The 13935-nt window shown below is 55.0% G+C and overlaps 1 long non-coding RNA gene across 1 annotated transcript; it reads left to right on the forward strand.

Annotated features, from left to right (window-relative positions):
• The first annotated feature begins 1502 nt into the window (after positions 1–1502).
• LOC127483679 (uncharacterized) lies at positions 1503–13881 on the forward strand. The gene is made up of 2 exons (XR_007910149.3): positions 1503–7162; positions 13607–13881. It is a non-coding gene; the product is annotated as an uncharacterized LOC127483679 (long non-coding RNA).
• Positions 13882–13935: the final 54 nt, after the last annotated feature.

Here is a 13935-nt window from a genome sequence, read left to right on the forward strand (position 1 = left end):
GGCGGGGGGAGATCCTCCATCCACTGGTTCACTCTCTCAAATGGCCCAGTCCCCCCAGGCTAGGCCAGGCCAAAGCCAAGAGCCAAGAATTAGCTGGGGACCATGCACTTGGGTCATCTTCCACTGTCTTCCCAGGTGCATTAGCAGGGAACTGGATTGGAAGCAGAGCAGCCAGGGCTTGAACCAGGACGCTCACATTGCAGGCCACAGCTTACCTCGCTGCGCCACAACGCTGGCAAGAATGGACAGTTTGGCCGGCGCCTCGGCTCACTAGGCTAATCCTCTGCCTAGTGGCGCCGGCACACTGGGTTCTAGTTCCGGTCGGGGCGCCGGATTCTGTCCCGGTTGCCTCTCTTCCAGGCCAGCTCTCTGCTGTGGCCCAGGGAGTGCAGTGGAGGATGGCCCAAGTGCTTGGGCCCTGCACCCCATGGGAGACCAGGATAAGTACCTGGCTCCTGGCTTCGGATCAGTGCGGTGCGCCGGCTGCAGCGCAGCGGCCATTGGAGGGTGAACCAACGGCAAAGGAAGACGTTTCTTTCTCTCTCTCTCTCACTGTCCACTCTGCCTGTCAAAAAAAAAAAAAAAAAAAAAAGAATGGACAGTTCTTGCCTCATTCCCAGCCTTCCATCTTGACCCATCAAGGGTGCTAGTGTGAGGTAGGAAGGTTGACATTAGCCTGTGTGTGTGAAAGGGGACAAAGGGAAAAGAAAAGAAATCCACGCGGGAAGGAATGCAGCAGCCTTAGAAGCAGCTCAGCATTTACACACCGAAGTCCTGCCCAGGCTCCCACCTTGCAGAGGTCCCAGCCTCCTTCCCAGGGGACATCCCCAGGAACTCCTCCTGGCCCAGCACAGACTGGGTACTGAGCTCCTGGCTGAGTTCCCCATCCAGCCTGTCGGGTGTACTGCTTCATTCCCCATGGCTGGCCTGCTTATCTCCACTCCCTGTCCCATGTTGGAGATTCCGTTCCAGCCAGCTCGGCTAACATTAGCAGTGTTTCCTGGGTGTCATCTTCCAGAGAAAGGGAGTTCTGCTCTTCTCCTACTTTGCTTAAGGTTCTTGTTGGTTTTATTTTTATTTTATTTTATTTTTTGACAGGCAGAGTTAGACAGTGAGAGAGAGACAGAGAGAGAGTTATAGACAGTGAGAGAGAGGCAGAGAGAAAGGTCTTCCTTCCGTTAGTTCACTCCCCTAATGGCTGCTACGGCCGGCACTTTGCCGATCTGAAGCCAGGATCCGGGTGCTTCCTCCTGGTCTCCCATGCGGGTGCAGGGCCCAAACACTTGGGCCATCCTCCACTGCACTCCCGGGCCACAGCAGAGAGCTGGCCTGGAAGAGGAGCCACCGGGACAGAATCTGGCACCCCAACTGGGACTAGAACCCCGTGTGCCGGCGCCATAGGAGGAGGATTAGCCAAGTGAGCCACGGCGCTGGCCAGTTTTATTTTTTTTTTAAAGCAGGAATAAATGTTGGATTTTATCAAATGTTTTTCTTGCATCTATTGAGGTATGGTTTTTGAATTGTTTGTTTATTTTTTTAAAAGATTTATTTATTTATTTGAAAGGCAGAGTTACAGAGAGGCAGAGGCTGAGGGAGGGGGGGAGGTCTTCCATCTGCTGCTTCACTCCCCAAATGGCCAGGAGCTGCGCCGATCCGAAGCCAGGAGCCAGGAGCTTCTTCCAGGTCTCCCACGTGGGTGCAGGGGCCCAAGCACTTGGGCCATCTTCCACTGCTTTCCCAGGCCATAGCAGAGAGCTGGATCAGAAGTGGAGCAGCCGGAACTTGCACTGGCGCCCATGTGGGATGCCAGCACTACAGCATGCCACAGCACTGGCACCGGCCTATCTCTCTCTGGTCGAGAAACCAGAGAAAAGCTGGCCATCACAGATGAGTTGGGAAGAACTCCTTCCTTTCCGTGTGCTGGAAGATGTTTTGTAAACTGGTATTGTTTCTTCTTAAATGTTTGGTAGAAAGGCTAGAGCTGTAGCACAGTGGATTAAGCCACTGCCTGCAACGTCAGCATCCCATAGGAACGCCATTCAAGACCCAGCTGCCCCACTTCTGATCTAGCTTTCTGCTAATGCACCTTGGAAAGCAGCAGAAGACGGCCAAAGTCATTGGGCCCCTACACCCACTTGGGAGACACGGATAGAGTTCCAGGCTTCGGCCTGGCACAGCCCCAGCCATTGGGACATTTGCGGAGAGAATCAGTGAATGGAAGATCTCTTTCCCTCTCTGTAATGCTGCTTTTCAAATAAATAAAAAATAAAAATTTTAAAAAAATTGATAGAATTCACCAGTGAAGGCATCTGGGCCTGGAGTTTTGTTTATGGGAGAGGTTTATTACTATAAATCCTGCTATATCTTTCTCCTTGAATGTGGATTGCACTTTTGCTCAAAGCCCTCAAGGTCTGCCCCACGCACTGTGTGTCTGCTCCAGCCACTGCCCACACTCAGCAGGCTCCAGTCACACAGGGCTGCTGGTCACTCCAAGACCACGCCACACTCTGCCCCGCCTCAGGCCCTGGCAAGTTTGGCCACAGGCTCATTGCACACTTACTTCTCGCTCCCAATCCCCACATCCTGGAGTAGGGGTCAGAGAGGTCGTCCCTCACCTTTATAGCCTGGGTAGTGCCTGTGAACAGTGTGTCCCCCAGGGGCCTGGTCACTTCCTTCTAATGTACAATGCACGGGCCACACCCTGCCATTGTTTGGTGTGCTTTTATTAAGCTTCCTAAAAGCAGAGGCTGTGGGGCTGGTGTTGTGGGGCTGGCATTGTGGTGCAGTGAGCTAAGCTGCCAACTGCAACACCAGAATCCAGGATCAGAGCATCAATTCGAGTCCCAGTTGCTCCACTTCCGATCCAGCTCCCTGCTAACGCGCCTGAGAAAGTGGTGGAGGATGGCACAAGTGCTTGGGCCCCTGCACCCCATATGGAAGACCCGGATGGAGTTCTGGGCTCCTGGCTTTGGCCTGGCCCAGCGCCAGTTGTTGTGGCCATTTGGGGAGTGAACGAGTGGATTGAAAATCTCTGGTGCTCTCTCGCTCTCGCTCTCGCTCACTCTTGCTCTTGCTCTCTTTCTCTCTCTGCCTTCCAAATAAATAAATAAATCTTTAACAAATAATTTAAAAAGAAAAGCGAAGATTGTACTTGTCTTGTTCATGGCTGCAACCTCTGCACCTAGCACAAGACCTGGCCCCCACCAGGCGAGCGCTGACAGTGTTGAATAAACACACTAAGTGAGCGGCTCTGCCCGCAGCTCAGCCAGGCCGCACACCAGGGAAGCCCGAGTCCTGTGGTCAGGCTGAGGTTTGATGTCAGCATCAAGTAGCCAGGCAGCCACCGAGGGGTTAGGTGGCTTGGCGGGGATGGGAATGGGGGCGTGCTCTGTGTGACTGATGTGCCCACGGGGAAGGCAGTTCAGGATTGTGGGGGACACAAAGATGCAAAAGCCCACCCACCTCTTCCCTGGGAGGCTCCCCGCTCTCTACTCCTCAGCAGGAGGGGAAGTGGGTGGAACGCGCCCACCTACCATGGAGCCACAGGGACCTGCGGCAGCCGCTGCTCACTGACCCTGCCAAGTCTTTCCAGCCCCATAAAAGCCTCCCCCGGTGGCCGTGGCCCTCATGAAGAGCCTGTGGAGCAGGCACAGAGGCGGCCTTGTGGCTTCCTCCCCGCCTCACCGCACCGCGGACCTCGGCTCCCTGCTCATGGAAAGTCCCCCGCTGGGCCTGGCCCCAGGAGACGGACCGAGGTCCACATTGCCAGTGTCTGTTCTACAGGGGGCAGAACATGCGCCTGGAGCACCAGGGGCCCCTCCTCCCAACGGATCCAACCCCACGTGCCCCTCCACTAGGCGGGGAAGGCCTTGGCCTCTGGTTGCCGGGTGGGGGAGGCTTGCCTGGGCACTGGGGGTAAGGACAATGGATCCCAGCTTTCCCAGGACCATGGCAGTGGGGTCCTGGCTGCAGCCAGAATCCCACTGGGGAGTAAGCAGAGGTGGGCGTCCGAACATTCCGTATGGGAAGCAGCTGTTTGCAAGAACCACGAAGCAGCGCCCAGGCCTCCAGCAGCCATGCAGCCTCCGTCCTGTTCACGGACGCACTCCCCTGCCAGGACGCCCCGCTCATGGTGACATCATCCCCTCACACTGCCGAGGGAAATGAGCTCAGGCAGCCGTCGGAGGTGGCCTGTTTACTCGCAGAGCCCCTGGCCGTCAGCGGCTCTTTGACCAGACACCCCCTGTCCGGGCCAGCATGAAGCAGAAATTTCCTTAAACACATTACTTTGGCCTCAACCCACCACTTGTTCCTTTGCTTTCCATTTTTTTTTTTTTCAAGAGGAAAATTCCCAGTTATAGCCCCAAATACAACAGCCCAGAGATAGTAGGGGAAAGTCATGGTGACAACCGCCCCACCAACCCACCCGAGGGCCTTTTGCAGTTCCAGTTGCCCCCACCTGCTGGGAGACCAGGAGAGAAGCAACTCCCAGGCCCCAGGAGTGTGTGGGGTCCGAGGGCTGGCCAGCGGGACCTCCGGGACAGAACGTCTCTCCTTGTGTCTCAGGGCCTCGGCCACCCTGAGCTCTCTTTCAGAGCCCTTCTCAGCCCGGCAGCCCTGGCCGCACCCCGGACCCCTCCCTCATTCCCTCCAGGTCAGAGATATTTCAGGAGAGCGCGAGAGCCGCCAGCTCTCACAGGCTCCAGGGGATTCCCGAGATGGTCTCCCGCACCCACCCTGGCCGACAGTCCCTGTCTCCGGCCATTCTAGAAGGCTTGAGGGGACAGAGGTCACCAAGGTCCTCTCGGTGTCCCCAGTGCGCCAGGACCCTAAGGCTGCCTATGCAAAGGCAGAGCAGCGCCCTCCCGGGGGTATCAATCATGGGAGACAGCTGTCCTGGCTGGATCTGCCCACTGTTGGGGCCGCTCAGGCAGGCAGAGACATGTCTGGGAGCCTGAGGCCTCACCTGACCCACTCCGCCCTGTGGCCCGATCCAACTGAGCTCAGCGTCACACAGCACCTGGGAGCGGCTCACCAGCAGACACAGAGGGCACTGAACCTGTGTTCTTCATCACGCTTGCGTGTACACAGACTGAGAACGTGTCAAGGACCCGTATCAGAGAATGGGGTGGAGGGAGGGACTCCCAACTGCAGCTGGACACTGAAGAAAAGGGCCAGACTTTCTCCCCGAACTGTCCCCACCCCCCACCCCCACCCCACACAGGGCCAGACATCCCTAAACACATGGTTTACTTGAATTCACTTAGCCAGCCTGTCTATGGTAGGATGTGAAAGGTGGAAAGACTCTCCTTTGTAGAAATTTATTGTTATTAATTTGAGAGACAGAGATGGTCTATCCACCGGTTCAGTACTCAGATGCCTGCAGCAGCCTGGGCTCCAAAGCCAGGAGCCAGAACTCAAGCTGGGTCTCCCACGTGGGTGGCAGGGACCCAAGTCCTTGAGCCAGCACCTGGTGCTTCCCACAGTGCGCATTGGCAGAACGCTGGAGTCAGAGGAGGAACCAGGACCCGAACCCAGATATTCTGCTAGGGGATGTGGGTGTTGCCTTTACTCCCTGAGTCAAATGCCCACCCCTGAAAAGACTGGCCAGGTGGTATTTACTGGACAGCTACTGTGTCCCTGGCATCAGGCTCAATGCTTTATACACATTGTTTCCTTTCATCCTCACATCAGCCCAGAGGGAGGGAGAGGAACTTAAAAGGACACAAGTGGCCCAGCTGGGGTTCAGTTCCAGGTTTCTATAGTTAGGCCTCTCTCAATTTGCCCTCTCAAAAGTAATTAACTCAGGAATGACTCTGATTCCTTCTATCAGCCAAACAAGGCCTATACAGTTAGCGATGAGGTCGCTCAACCCTGTCACTCCACGAGCAGGAAACTTCGGCCTGGTCCCAGAGTGAGAGTGCCCTGGGCAGCGGGCCAGTCCTTGGAGTGTTAGGGTGGTGCCCCTCCCACACCCCAGCCTGTCTCACAGCCCCAGGAGGACCCCGGCCAGGGAAGGGAGGGCAGGAAAGCTTTGAGCTCTGTCCTCCATGAGAAAAGACAGGCAAGGCAAACAGAAAAGCACACACAGAGACGTGTATAGACCGGCGAAAAACACACACAGCACCTGGACCCAGGCACCCATCGTATCGTTCCTCTCACTGTCCTCGCCACAGCTCCGTTCCACGCCTGCCCCTCGACGTGGCCATACTCTAAATTCCCAGTGCCAAGTGCGGGGCCAGGCAGAGAGCAGGCCATGGAAACGTGCCTGAGGGGCAGAGGATTATGAATGAGTGAAGGAATGCTTCTGTACCGCTAATGCATAACCGCATACGGGCTTTCAATCAACACATTCCTGACGGATCGTTCCCCGGGGACACACACGCTAAAGTCACATGCAGAAACACTTGCATTCACAGAAAAGCCACCTCGCATGTTTACTCCACACAGGCACACACACAGGCGGCCGTCGGGAAAGACAAGGGGGCCTCAAAGACACCCACATTCCCAGGCACGCGCAGAGACGAGGTCACTCACACACATGCAGGAAACACACAAGGACACACTTTGCACGGGGAGCCCTGTGCTCATCAGAAGTGCGGACGCATCCGGGATGAGTCACAGGAGCACACACTGAGGGACTCGGCGAGCCAGCGGTGAAGCTGCGGGCCGAAACAGACAGGGAGGGAGACACTTGTCCACAGAGACCCCGGCCCTCTCTGCCCTCCCCACCCCCTACCCCCTCCTGTTGCCAGGAATGCCTTTTGCAGACCGGCTGGGAACAGCTGCTTCCTCCTCCCTCCTCCGCCGCTCCAGTGCTGGGGCAGAAAAGCAGAGGGTTTGTGCTGGGGAGGCGGGGTGTGCCCCATTCCCCAGGACTTTGCCCTCCGACCTGCCTGCCACCCGGGGCCTGGTCCACCCTCCGCTGGCTGCTGCACTCCGGGCAGTGGAAGAGCCCTCCTGGGCTCCCGTCCCAGTGATTTAGGGGCATCCGGGATCAGTGCTTTTCCAGAGGCCGGCTTCCTGAGGAAATGGCTCAGCCACAAGTCTGATCTCCAAAACAGGCCCGGGATGAAAAAAACACGAAACACACAGGCAGCAGCTCCCGCCCGGAACCCCGACACCATTCCAGCCACGGCGTCCCGCTCCGCAGGAACTGCAGGTCAGGGTTCTCGTCCTGCTTCTGCCTTAACTCTCTGCGTCCACTCGACTTCAGATCTAGCTAGAATGACGTGGGAGCTCAGGTGGCCCGAGCAGGGCCTGGGCCGGGATGAAGGGACTCTGCGCCTAGGAACAGTGGCCAGTGGGGGCCTCTTCGTACCCGATATAGTCATTATTACAAAACACAGGGTTTGTGCGGGCAGCAGCTTGAGGCTGGGGTGCCTGGTGCAGGGGCAAAAAGGAGACTCAGGAGGGAACATTCTGTGCAGGCTGGAGACAGCCAGTGCCCTCTCCCACCCCCTCACGGGGTCCCCCAGGCCTCTGCTGGAGGTAGACTCAGGCCTGCGGCCCCACCCAGCCAGGCAGGCGGACAGACAGGAATATGCTGCTCAGCACAGCTGGCTGGACAGGAGAGACTGTTTATTCTCTCACGTCGGGAACATCGCAGACAATCAGGGGGATTTGGCTGCTGGCAGCCCCTGGATGCAAGGTCTCAAGAACTCAACTTAATCAGAGCAGGCTGATGGCTCGAGCCCTGAGCAGACAGCTGGGGCGGGCGGGAGGGGCCGTCCTTGCCCTGCCCACGGTCAGCGCTGTCTGTGCTTCTGAGCTCACCACCATGCCTTGCAGCCGCGGGGCTACAAAGGTGTCCAGAGCCCACCCCAGAGCTCTGCTTGAACAGACTGGATGTCAGGGGGGATTTCCCAGGATACCGACCTCTGACACCCCAGGGGTCCCTGCTCACCAAACACAGCAAAACAGCTCTGACCCCAGAAAAGGAGCTCTTTTTCCCATCTGCCGGGCCTGGACCACCAAGCCCGGGGCCCTCTTGCTCAGGCAGCCCCTCTGGCTGTGGCCTTGTGCCCACCTGCCTTGCTCATTACCCCGGCTCTGCTGAACCCTGGTTCTGCCTTTTTCTGGTCTCTGTACCTTGCATGAGTCACCCCTCCACGGCTGGCTCCTCTCTGCAGTGCAGATACCAGCGTCTGCCTTGCAAGGCCGTTGCGAGAATTAAATAGTCCTTCAATCCATTTGTCACACGGGGAGCACTCAATAAACACTAGTGCCCGTGCCACTATCCCTCTTCCCGCGTCTGCCCAGACTCTGGTCTTCCTGTAGCTGACACATCCAGTGCGGCTTTGCACCCCAGCCCTGGCCACATCTACCATTGCCACTTCCAGACCTGAGTACCCTGAGAAGTGTCCAAAGTGATCAAGGAGGCACCTTGAACCAGGGTTACAGAAGGTCCCAGAACAACTTGTTTAGTCCATCTCTCACTTTGCACCGATTTAAAATTTTTTAAATTATTTATTTATTTTATTTGAAACAAAGAGAGATCTCTCCCATCCACTGGCTCATTTCCCAAATGCCCATAACAGCCAGGGCTGGGGCACGCTGGAGCCAGAAGCCAGGAACTCCACCCAGGTCTCCCATGTGGGTGGCAAGGATTCAAGTATTTGAGCCATCATCAAGTATTTTGTCTCCCTGCCTCTCAAAATAATTTTCTGATGCATAGTTGATGTCTATTTATACATATATATATATATATATATATATAATTGAGGCAGTGTTTTTAAATCCCTGCAGACCTCTAAGAGGCTGTATGTTATGGGACCGTTTTGGGACAGCCTGCACTTGCTCAAGACTGGTGAAAATGCCTGTTTGAGCCTCATCTACTAATCTGATCTAAAACCAAGCCATCAGTATGCTGTTTATTTTAAATCTAAATAAATAAATAAAGGTTTGGGGTCGGCATTGTAGCATAGTAGGTTAAGCATCCGTCTGCAGTGCAGACATCCCATATGGGCGCTGGTTCTAGTCCTGGCTGCTCCACTTTTTTTTTTTTTTTTTTTTAATTTTTGACAGGCAGAGTGGACAGTGAGAGAGAGAGAGAGACAGAGAGAAAGGTCTTCCTTTTGCCGTTGGTTCACCCTCCAATGGCCGCCACGACTGGCGTGCTGCGGCCGGCGCACCGCGCTGATCCGATGGCAGGAGCCAGGTACTTATCCTGGTCTCCCATGGGGTGCAGGGCCCAAGCACCTGGGCCATCCTCCACTGCACTCCCTGGCCACAGCAGAGAGCTGGCCTGGAAGAGGGGCAACCAGGACAGAATCCGGCGCCCCGACCGGGACTAGAACCCGGTGTGCCGGCGCTGCTAGGCGGAGGATTAGCCTAGTAAGCCACGGCGCCGGCCCTGCTCCACTTCTGATCCAGCTCTCTGCTGTGGCCTGGGAAAGCAGTAGAAGATGGCCCAAGTACTTGGGCCCCTGCACCCACGTGGGAGACCTGAGGGAAGCTCCTGGCTTCGGATTGGTCCAGTTTCAACTGTTGCGGCCATTTGGGGAGTGAACCAGTGGATGGAAGACCTCTCTCTGTCTCTCCTTCTTTCTGTAACTCTGCCTCTCAAGTAAATAAATCAATCTTCTAAAAAATTGTTTTTGTGGGTAAAAAAATGTCTGTCATCCATACCCCCAGTCATTCAGAGTGGCCTTGTCGCATTCCTTCCTGCCCAGTGTCACCAGAGCTGGCCAGAGGGGCCTGGCAGCACCACATGCTGTTTTCTCTGGGGTCCTTCCTTGGCCAGGTGGAGCCAGGAATAAAGTTTGGCTACAGTGGCCCCACCCCATGACCTGGCCAAAGCTCCCCGTGCCTTGAATCTCCAGTAATTTCTCTCTTCTGTCACTTCTCCCCCAACTTATTATTAAACCCTGTTTCTAGAAAAGGCTGTGATATTAGTCATTTACATATGTGTATGAATAAGTTCAAACCAGCCGTTTAACCTCTCTCAGGACCAGTTGCACTCCAAATGAAACAGAGAGCTCTCTGCTGCCCACCCCAAAAGTACCTCTGGTGACAGCAAATGGGACTCCTGACATCAAGCGGCGAGCATCTGACCTTCTCGGAAACCCTCACCCACGGGCCCGACCAGTGCACTTTTTCTCTAACTTCAGGCTCCTTCTACTGCCATCCAACCATCACCACCTATGGCAGGGAAATGTTCTGCATCCTTTCATCCACTTATTCGTTCAACAAACTTTTCTTGAGGGCCCACCACCCCTTAGATACTTGGGTATACAAAGATGACAAGGCTCTCTCTCCTCAAGCAGCTTTCTGTTGAATTTTAATGCAAGAAACATTGACATCACTTCCATACTTTTTTTTAAGATTTATTTTATTTATATGAAAGGCAGAGTTAGAGAGAGAGGAGAGAGACAGAGACTGAGAGAGATCAATCTTCCATCTGCTGGTTCACTCCCCAAATGGCCCACAACGGCCAGAGCTGTACCAGGCTGAAGCCAGGAGCCAGGAGCTTTTTCCGGGTCTCCCACAGGGGTTCAGGGGCCCAAGCACCTGGGCCATCCTCCACTGCTTTCTCAGGCACTTAAGCAGGGAGCTGGATTGGAAGTGGAGCAGCCAGGACTCGAACCAACGTCCATATGGGATGCCGGTGTCAGTCGGAGGCTTCGCCTCCTACGCAGAAGCACTGGTGCCAACCGCCAGATTTCCAACACACGCAAAGCCTAGCTCAGTACGTGGTTCACAGATGCTGCCTCCCGCCTCGGTATGCAGACTCTGCAGTAGAACATTGGAAACTTTCGAAAAACCCTTTCCAGGTAGACCAGGGCGCCAGGCGGTGAGGGTGGAGACGGTGGTTTCTATCTTGCTTTGGAATGTCAATGTCGTGATTTGTTTTGGATGATCCAAATGTCAGGTCAGAGATGCATGCAAAGCAGAGGGGCTTATTCTAACCAGATCAGGGCTAGAGGCAGCCCAGGACACTGTCTCCATGGTGCATAGCCCCAGACAGCCTGGAAACAAACAGAAACCCATCCAGAGAGGGGGGACTGACAAAAGCAAAAACAAACAAAGGCCAAGAGATGGAAAACTCATGAGGTGGGGTAGGGGGTGAGGGGTGGAGGGGAGGGGAGTGAGGAGATATGCGGGTGCTGTAGAGGGGGCTCAGGGAGGGACATGGCCCTGTTTTGGAGTGAGGAGCCTCAGAGTCACCGTGGCAACGGGGCAGGAGTGCGCGCTGACCCTATGCCAACACAAACCTGAGCTCAGCGCCCGGAATGGGCTCTGATGCGATGGGGCCACGTTGTAAAGAAAATATCTGGTCCGGCGCCACAGCTCACTAGGCGCCAGCACACTGGGTTCTAGTCCCGGTCGGGGCGCCGGATTCTGTCCCGGTTGCCCCTCTTCCAGGCCAGCTCTCTGCTGTGGCCTGGGAGTGCAGTGGAGGATGGCCCAAGTCCTTGGGCCCTGCACCCTGTGGGAGACCAGGATAAGCACCTGGCTCCTGCCATCGGATCAGCGCGGTGCGCCGGCCGCGGCGGCCATTGGAGGGTGAACCAACGGCAAAAGGAAGACCTTTCTCTCTGTCTCTCTCTCTCACTGTCCACTCTGCCTGTCAAAAAAAAAAAAAAAAAATATATATATATATATATATATATATATATATATATATCTGAATGGGGCTCTTTACATCACACACAAACCCCCCAGCCTTTCCTGGTTTTTATAGGCAATCAGCTAAATCACTCAGAATCGACAATGAACTGCACCCGCTACTCCACCTCTCTAGTATACACCTGTGCACTTTTCCAAAACCACCTCACCACACCAAGACCCCTTCCCTCTGTGGTGGACACTCATGGCTCCTGGGGCTCTGGTGGCTCCCAGAGGCAGGTACCTCACCTGGGAGAGGCCCACTTGTCACGCCTCTCAAAGCTGACCATGGCATTTAGTGACCGAGGACTGAGGGGGCCACCAGACCAAGACAGGTTCACACCATGTGGGCTCATGTGCCATCAGCCCCCTGGCAAAGCTCTTGGCCCAGTGGGCACTGGTCAGCGAGGAGACTGCCCCTTCCTCCCGCCTCGCCTCTGCACCTGTTTCCCCTTGCCTGGAGCTGCATGGCCTATGGGAACAGAACCGGAGTCTCATTTCAGGGTTGTCTCCTTCCCGCCTGCCCATTCCCAGGTACCCGGAGGCCTCACACTGCCCGCCATTGCACTGATCCAGGGCTGGCTCATCCGTTAGACACAACAGGCACAGTGCCTAAGGCTCACATTAGGAAAATGCTTCATTTCCTTTCGAATCAGAAGGAAAAAATGAACTCTTAAGTGGAACAAAATGTTTTAGCACATAATACTAATATATTCATATTTACACCGATGCAGTCATCAAAGAGTTTTAAACACTTTCTTCATGGAGGGCGGGCAGCTCACAAAAGCAAGGGTGCGTCCTGTGGCCCTGCCTCAGTCTTCCCTCCAAGTCTCCATGGTTTCCTTCCCCCACAGCAACACTCACCTGGGGGCAGGCATCACTTAAAAATGCCAGCTAAGATGTCTGCACCCCATGTTGGAGTGCTTACACTTGAGTCCCAGTTCCACTCCCCATTCCCACTTCCTGCTAATATGCGCCACAGGAGCCAGCAGAGATGGTTCAAGTAATCGGGCTCCTGCCACCCACGTGGGAGATCTGGATTGAGTTCTCAGTCCCACCTGCTGCAGGCTTCTAGGGAGTGAACCAGCAGATGGAAATGCTCTCTCTTCTCTCTCCATCTCTCTCTGCCTCTCAAAGGGTGGGGGCAGCACTGTGGTGTAGCGGGCTAGGCCTCTGCCTGTGGCACCATCGGTTCCCCATATGGACTTCGGTTCAAGCCCTGGCTGTTCCTCTTCTGATCCAGCTCCCTGCTAATGCACCTGAGAAAACAGTAGAAGATGGTCCAAGTGCTTGGGCCTTTGCACCATCGTGGGAGACCGGGAAAAAGCTCCTGGCTCCTGATTGGCCCAGCTCTGGCTGTCGCGACCACTTGGGGAGTGAATCAATGATGCAAGACCTTTCTGCCTCTTAAATACATAAATAATTTTTTTAAAACACCTATCAGCTCAGTTTGATATAAATATTGCCTGAATCAGGACCCATTACCCAGCTGTGCTCTACAGCTGCAAGCCCATATGCAGCATTCAAGCCAGAGCAGGGGTTCTTTTTTTTTCTTAAGACTTATTTGGAAGACCATCATCCATTGCTTTCCCAGGTGCGTTAGCAGGGAGCTGGATATCAAGTGCTGCAGCCAGGACCGGAACCAGCCCTCAGATAGGGGTTGCCGGGTGTTGCAAGAAAGGGTTTAACCCCCCACGCCACAGTGCCGGCCCCCAGAGCAGGGGTCTCGGAGAAATGAGAACACCTTGACACTGCACGAACTTCCTGTCCATGCACTCAGGGCTTGCCCACATCCCTCTATGGAACTGCACTGAACCTGCTCCCCCGAGTTTGCCAATCACCCACTCAGTGAATCTAGCAGACACCCCTCCAGGGGGGCCCCGGCCGCTCGGCTGTGTTTGCCGCTGCCCAGCCAGCCCTCCCCTTTGGCTCCCGGACACCTGGCCGCTGGTTTTCTTCTGCCTCTCTGAACACCCCTGCTTCTTCTCTGTTGCAGGCCTTTACTCTCTACTGAGTCATTAAAACCAATAATAATAAGAGCAGTAAAGCTGCCACCTGCAACGCTGCCATCCCATATGGGCACCTGTTCGAGTCCTGGCTGCTCCACTTCCGATCCAGCTCCCTGCTAATGGCCTGGGAAAGCAGTGGAAGATGCCCCAAGTGCTTGGGCCTCTGCACCCACGTAGGAGACCCAGACACAAAGGGAAGATCTGTCTCTCTGTCTCTGTAACTCTTTCAAATAAATAAATCTTAAAGAAAACAAAAACAAAACCAGAAAACTGCTCATGACATTGCCCACTGCTTTTCAGGTCTCTCCAAATGCAG

This window comes from Oryctolagus cuniculus, chromosome 12 (genome assembly GCF_051225735.1).
Source record: "Oryctolagus cuniculus isolate XC-2025 breed Fujian yellow rabbit chromosome 12, ASM5122573v1, whole genome shotgun sequence".
NCBI lineage: Eukaryota > Metazoa > Chordata > Mammalia > Lagomorpha > Leporidae > Oryctolagus > Oryctolagus cuniculus.